Here is a 7,589-nt window from a genome sequence, read left to right as displayed (position 1 = left end):
CGTCTATGGGGATTCAGAACGGGGGGGAAAACCGCGAACCAGGTAGGATGTGTAAATGACGTCAGACTTCGGTGCTCTATTGAAGTGCTTCGTGCCGCGTTTGGAGCTTTGTAGATCTGCTATTTTTGATCTCTTTGTGTGACGCTGTAGTATGATCAAGTAGGACATTAATTTACCAAAAAAAACACAACAAGTAAAGATATTTATTTATAGAGGTTTTTGCCACACAGCAACAATATATATATATATATTTACTTGAGTATATATACTTTGTCCACAATCAGGTATTGCTACTTCAACTTGAGTAAGAAATAAAAAAGTACTTCTTTCTGCAGAGAGAGAGAGAGAGAGAGAGAGAGAGAGAGAGAGAGAGAGAGAGAGAGAGAGAGAGAGAGAGAGAGAGAGAGAGAGAGAGAGAGAGAGAGAGAGAGAGAGAGAGAGAGAGAGAGAGAGAGAGAGGTTGTAGCAGAGCAGTAACCTTTGGGATGATGAGTGCGTTTTCCATTACTGCTCTGACACAGGATGGTCCCATGATTTAACGCCGGCATTTTGTTTTTGCTGACTTCACCCTTTCTCTCCTCCTCCTCCTCCAACCCCCCCCCCCCATCCCCCCCTCCCCATTAAAAGAGGAGAGAACGCAGGATGGAGTGTGTGTGGGAAGAAAGAAAGAAAGAAAGAATGGTGACCAAGCAAAGTCTCAAAAAGCTCAAATCTCCACACAAACCTTGTATGTCCAACAGTGGTGTAAAGTAACTTAAGTAAATTTACTCAAGTACTGTACTTAAGTACAATTTTGAGGTACTTTTACTTTACCGGAGTATTGCCAATTTTCAGTACTTTTACTTCTACTCCACTACATCTCAGAGGCAAACATTGTACTTTTACTCCACGACAATTATTTGAAAACTTTAGTTATTTTGCAGATATAAATGATTACATTATAAAACATACATTAAACACTTTAACCATTCGCGACGCGTTATGAGCTCGTAGATCTGCTATTTTCAAACATGTTAGTACTTTTACTTTTGGTACTTTAAGTACATTTTGATACCAGTACTTTTGTACTTTTACTCAAGTACATTTTTAATTTGTGACTTTTACTTGTAACAGAGTACTTCTACAGTACATTGCAGTATTGATACTTTTACTCAAGTAAAACATTTGAGTAAACCCTTTCTATTTAAGAAAACGACACAGCAGCAGTGAAAACAGCAGATCTACAGGCTCACAGCCATGTGACGTGTTGTGAGCTTGTAGATCTGCTGTTTTCACTGCTTGTGTGCCGCGGCGCTCTTGTTTGACGAAGCGGGGCCGTTGATTTAGGAAGAAAACGTACAAAGCTGAAACATGGAGACACAAGGTTTCTGCCTGACAACAATGAGATATATTACTTAACCCGGTTTTCTTTCTTTCTTTCTGTCTTTCTTCTTTATTCTTCTTCTTATTCTCCCCCCCGTTTTCTCACACATCCGTGATTTCTTTGGCTATTCAAAAACAGCAGATCTACAAGCTCATAGCGCGGCACCGAGTGCCACGCTATGAGCTTGTAGATCTGCTATTTTTTTTTAAATAGTGAAAATGTGCGACTATTATCAATATATACATATTTTTAAAGGGAACATTTGTAACTCAAATCTTTGCTTCTGGGGGGTCCTTGGAACAACATATTTTGAGATGGGGGTCCGCAGCCAAATACATGTCATTTTGGGGGTCCTTGACATAAACAAGTTTGAAAGCCACTGATATTATAGTAACAAACTGTTAGGATTTAGAAGACATTTGTAGAATCCCCCCAGAAGCAAAGATTGGAGTTAAAAATGTTTGCTTTAAAAATACATACATTCAAAGATTTGCACACATTTTCAAGATTATTCAAAAAAAGCAGATCTACAAGCTCATAGCGCGGCACTCGGTGCCGCGCTATGAGCTTGTAGATCTGCTATTTTTGAATAGCCAAATGAATCTAAAAATGACACAAGATTTTAATGGATTAAAAGAGCATGGGTGTTCCACATTTTGTTCACGATTTTTTCCATTATATTTCCAAAATATCAGATCTACAAGCTCACAACGCATCACGTTGACCAGCGGAAGAATAACATATTTACGAACTCATTTTTGCCCCCTGGGACCCCCTCGAGGACCACTGGGTAACAGCTGTAAATACACACACACACACACACACACACACACACACACACACACACACACACACACACACACACACACACACACACACACACACACACACACACACACACAGACACACAGACACACACACTCCAGGCACCAATCAGAAGCGGTTGGGGGTTCAGTGTCTTGCTCAAGGACACTTCCTCACTAACCCAGGGGGATTGAACCAGTAACCCCCCCCCCCCCACCCCCCACGCTCTTACTCTGCAGTGTTGTATCCACTGTGCTATGTGCTGAGCAGCTCACCACTGCCCCCATCAGGACACTCCTCTCATCTATCTCTCTCTCTCTCTCTCTGTGTCTTTCTGAGTCGTTTCCAGTGATGCAAGAAGTACTCACATTCTCTTACTTAAGTAAAAGTACCAATACCACCATGTAGAAGTACTCTGTTACAAGTAACAGTTGTGTATTCAACATTTACTTGAGTAAAAGAAGCACAACATTATTGGCATCAAAATATACGTATAAAGTACCAAAAGTAAAACGTTCCTCTTTTACCCCGGATTTGAACTCTTGTTTCCTGTGCAATTGCTGACATGTTTTACCATTGAGCTAATAGAGCCTTCCTGCTTGCTCAGGGGATACATTGAACCTTGACCTTCAGGTCAAAATTGGTGTCAGATCCTGTGTCTAGGTGAGACATGACCTTTGACACCATCTTGTCTCATACACTCTACCATACAGATTAGACTAAATGACATTTATGCATTTAAAAAAGGTGTAGTACTTATTACTTTATGTACACAGTATAGTTACAGGGTCCCCACGGTCATGAAATTCCTGGAAATATTTTGAAATACAAATTAAAAAAAATCCAGTACTGGAAAAGGTTTGGAATTGATCAAAGGTCCTGGAATTTATCAAGGGTCCTGGAAAAATATTTGGCTATTGATTTTTTTTAATACAAAACATTTTCATAAACATGTATAACATTACACGAAATATGTAACATAAGTAGTTTTGCGCCGAACGGGCTGTGTAACACCCCATCCGCACTGCCAGCGATGGGACGTGACATGATGCGAGGCGCGAGCGGGGCGATGAAATCTCATTAAAATACATGTTTTTGAATGAGACCGTCCTGACCTACCGCGAGCGACAACGAACCGTGCAACGACGTCGTCCACCCCTCCTATTTTCGCTCGCAGGGTCTCTATTTGAGCGAGGTTTCGCGGCTGTGCCCCGCCCCCAAACACTTTTTATTGTTTTTTATTTATTGATTAAATACTTTATTAACAGATTTGTAAACAGTACAGAGGTAGGATTTTACAATGGTTGTTAAAAGGATAACACAAAAAACCCTAAAGGAACGTGTTTCCATTGTGGACCTGGTTGTGATCTGCACACTGCTTTGTCATAGAGTGAAAAAAAAAATGTTCGATATACATCTATAGTATAGGCTATTATTTTTTATTGTCAGACGTTTTATAAAGAGTGGAGGAACTTGGATTTTCAAATACCTATAGTGGACGGACAACATATCAGCTATACTGCACATCACTTTGTTCTTCATATTTGAGGATTGTTCTAAACACAGTAAGTAGGCTAGGCCTATAGTGAGACCCTCATTACTTCATATTTTATTTATAGCCTATAAAGTTCAAACGACCACCATCAAACAGTAGGCTACAGTGAGTGAAAAAAGCTCCGCTATTCAGTGGTGGAAGAAGTAGTCAGATATCATATTTTACTTAAGTAAAAGTAGCAAACATGGGAAGAAATAGGCTACTATGTTACAACAAGTAAAGGCCAATGTTCAGTAAAAGTACAAAAGTATTGGCATCAAAATATACTTAAAGTACCTAAAGTAAAAGTAGGCTACTAAAATGTTTGAAAATAGGTAGCAGATCTACAAGCTCACAACGCATGGTGATGCATTGTGAGCTTGTAGATCGGCTATTTTCAAATAGCCTATGTATAAAATTGGGCTAAAGTGGTTAATGTATGTTTTATAATTTAATAATGTATATCTGCAAAGTAACTAAAGTTTTCAAATACCGGTAATTGTGTAGTGGAGTAAAAGTAGGAATATTTGCCTCTGAGATGTAGTGGAGAAGTAAATAAAAATAAAAAATAAAATAAATGGCACTTTAAGTTTACCACTCTTGATTTGTTTTGCATAATTATGTTCATCCCTCCTTGTGTCTGACAGTATCCTCTTGTTGAAATTAACTTAATAGGAAAAACATAGGAAAACCAACAACAAAAGTGTAATTTAAAACGCCCTTGCATCCTTCATTACTTTTTAATTCATAAATAGGGCAAATGCAAGGCAATATTATTTAAAAAAAAGAAGTCATACGGATGCCATAATGAGTCTTCCAGTGAGCTATGCCCTAATTTTGCACGAAATGTTGAATGAAATTGTACTATTCTATATTCTATGCTTTATTTTTTCTACACTGCCTATCTTTGGGCATTGTGCATAGGAGTAAGAGACACATTATTGCGCTGAATGATTGTTTTATAGGCCTGGAAATTGGGCTAAATATTCTGGAAAAGTTTTGGAAAAGTTTTGGAAATTCATTGCTAAAATTTTGTGGGGACCCTGTAGTTACTTTATGTACATTACTTAGTTACTTTATGTACAGTATAGTTACTTTATGTACAGTATAGTTACTTTATGTACAGTACTTAGTTACTTTATATACATTACTTAGTTACTTTATGTACAGTACTTAGTTACTTTCTGCCTCTTTTAATTCCTCTTCTAGTGTTCTCTCCGCAGTGTGTCTCTGCCTGTTTCACTCACTGCACACTGAAGATGAACCTCAAAGCACCCAGAGGTGCCTTTATTTCATAATTAATTAGCTGATAAATCCCCCCCCCCGTCTTTACACACGCACGCACACGCCTTGTATTACTATTCTTGTGAGGACATTTTAGTCAAATATAGCTGAACATACCCGGAAAATATCAGATCTACAAACTCTGCGACATGTTGTGAGCTTGTAGATCTGATATTTTCCGGTCCGTAACATCGCCACACGACTAGGTACAAAAACTCTTAACGACCCCCGACGCCCAAACCTGACCTTCTATAAATAACTGCTCACAAAATGTAAGGAAACTTGAATTTGGGCCATTATATCTCCCCTTTACTAATACCAATTAGTAAAGTGTTTTATATCATTTTTATCGGTGATTAGTCACCTTTACAACGAGGTACAGCTTGTAAGCATCGGGCATTCATGGAATGAGCAACACAGGCAAACGTGTGGGTAGCGCCGAGCAAAGATGTGCCAAAATGGCCTGTTAGACTTTTCTGCTGACATTCAATGTCGTGACATTCATGACATTCAATGGGCTTCAGGTGTGTGCCTAATTAAAAGTAGCACCTGAGCAGTGGTGGAAAGTAACTAAGTACATTTACTTAAGTACTGTACTTGAGTACAATGTTGAGGTATTTGTACTTTACTTGAGTATTTCCAATTTCCAATACTTTTACTTCTACTCCACTACATCTCAGAGGCAAATATTGTACTTTTACTCCACTACAATTATTTGAAAACTTCAGTTACTAGTTACTTTTCAGATATAAATTATGATATTATGAAACATACATTAACCACTTTAGTATGGAGTTACATTTGTGTCTTTATTAACCAAACAAAAGAAAGAAAATTGAGAGAGAAAAAATATAAACAGAGCAAAGAATAGTTTTGAATGAAAACAAATTAAAACGGCAAGCAAAAAAATATAATTTGTAAGCAAAGGAAATTGTATAAACAGAACACTTTTTTTTCTTCATTAAAACAAATTAAAAACGCAATCAAAAAAAATATTTCCAAGCAAAAAAAAATAAGACTTGAAAGAAAAGAAAAAATAATTGAGAACAAAACTTTTAAAATTCAAGAGTAAAAAAATAAGGAAAAACTGTTTAAACTACATTAAACAAAATACTTAGTAAAATGTTTGGGTAATAAAATGTTTTTAATGTTTTTTTTCCTTGTTTGCCAATGAAAGTTTTTTTTTTCTGATTGCAAAACGCCTTCTCTCTCAAAACCTTAAGTCTTTGGTCTCGATTCTTTTTTTCTCTCTTGCGGTTTATTTGTGTGAGGGGTGAAAGTTCAGAAGGCGGGTCCTACGCTGAAAAGATGTAAGACGCCTCTCCATTGGCCATTGTCATAAACCCTCCCCATTGGCCACCTTCTTAAACCCTCCCTTTCCACCGGAACACGGAAGACATTCAGAATTTCACCGGCGCGAACTGGTCGCAGGCTGCAGCAGCGCACAGCTGAGCAAACAAACAAACAGCTTGTGTTGCCCACATTTCGCCCAGCAGCACCAGTCGTCGTTCGTCGCAGATGTTTACTCTTAAACTGCTGTCATAAAGTTAACACGTAAGTATTTTTATATTGTTCACATGTTATGTCGACTTTATTTAGTTAAAAATGCATAGTTTCTACTAGTTGGACGTGACTTGCGCGTTCCAAGGCGTGTGCCTACATTACATCGCCATCCTGCATGTAGCGTGTAACCAGTGGTGGAAAAAGTACTCAAATGTTTTACTTAAGTAAAAGTATAGATACTGCATTGTAGAAGTACTCTGTTACAGGTAAAAGTCCGAAATTCAACATTTACTTGAGTAAAAGTACAAAAGTATTGGTATCCAAATGTACTTAAAGTACCAAAAGTAAAAGTACTAAAATGTTTGAAAATAGCAGATCTACAAGCTCACAACGCGTGTTGTGAGCTTGTAGATCGGCTATTTTCAAATAGCCTATGTATAAAATAGGGATAAAGTGGTTAATGTATGTTTTATAATGTAGTAATTTACATCTGCAAAGTAACTAGTAACTACAGTTTTCAAATAATTGTAGTGGAGTAAAAGTACAATATTTGCCTCTGAGATGTAGTGGAGTACAAGTAAAAGTATAGACGATTGGAAATACTCCAGTAAAGTAAAAGTACCTCAAAACTGTACTTAAGTACAGTACTTGAGTAAATGTACTTAGTTACTTTACACCACTGCGTGTAACTACTAACTACTGAAGTTACCAGGACAATTAATCTGTTAACCTTAGTTAATACTCTTTTTGTGATGTGGTGCAATTTAATTTTAGCGTTGTTTTGCAACGATTATCATTTGAGTCAATTAAAAGTGAGACACTTGTCTCAACTACGACGCATCCCGCGTCCAAACAAATACAATCCCACGTTTAGGTTTTTACTCCGTTTATTAAACTTATATTTACAGAATTCTTGTTCTGGAAACCCAAATTAGTATGAAACTTAAGCAGCCAGAAAATGTCTGAGCCTAGCTCACTCTTTATTTCCTATCACGAAACGTTCTACTGTACATGGTACTGTTTTAATAACCAGAGTACCCTAAGCGTTTGCAGCCTACTAACAGTCTAATAAATGCATTTAAAAATCACACAGATGCACAT

Source organism: Gymnoscopelus braueri (assembly GCF_963280865.1).
Source record: "Gymnoscopelus braueri genome assembly, contig: SCAFFOLD_461, whole genome shotgun sequence".
In the NCBI taxonomy this organism is placed as follows: domain Eukaryota; kingdom Metazoa; phylum Chordata; class Actinopteri; order Myctophiformes; family Myctophidae; genus Gymnoscopelus; species Gymnoscopelus braueri.
This window is presented reverse-complemented; position numbering follows the sequence as displayed.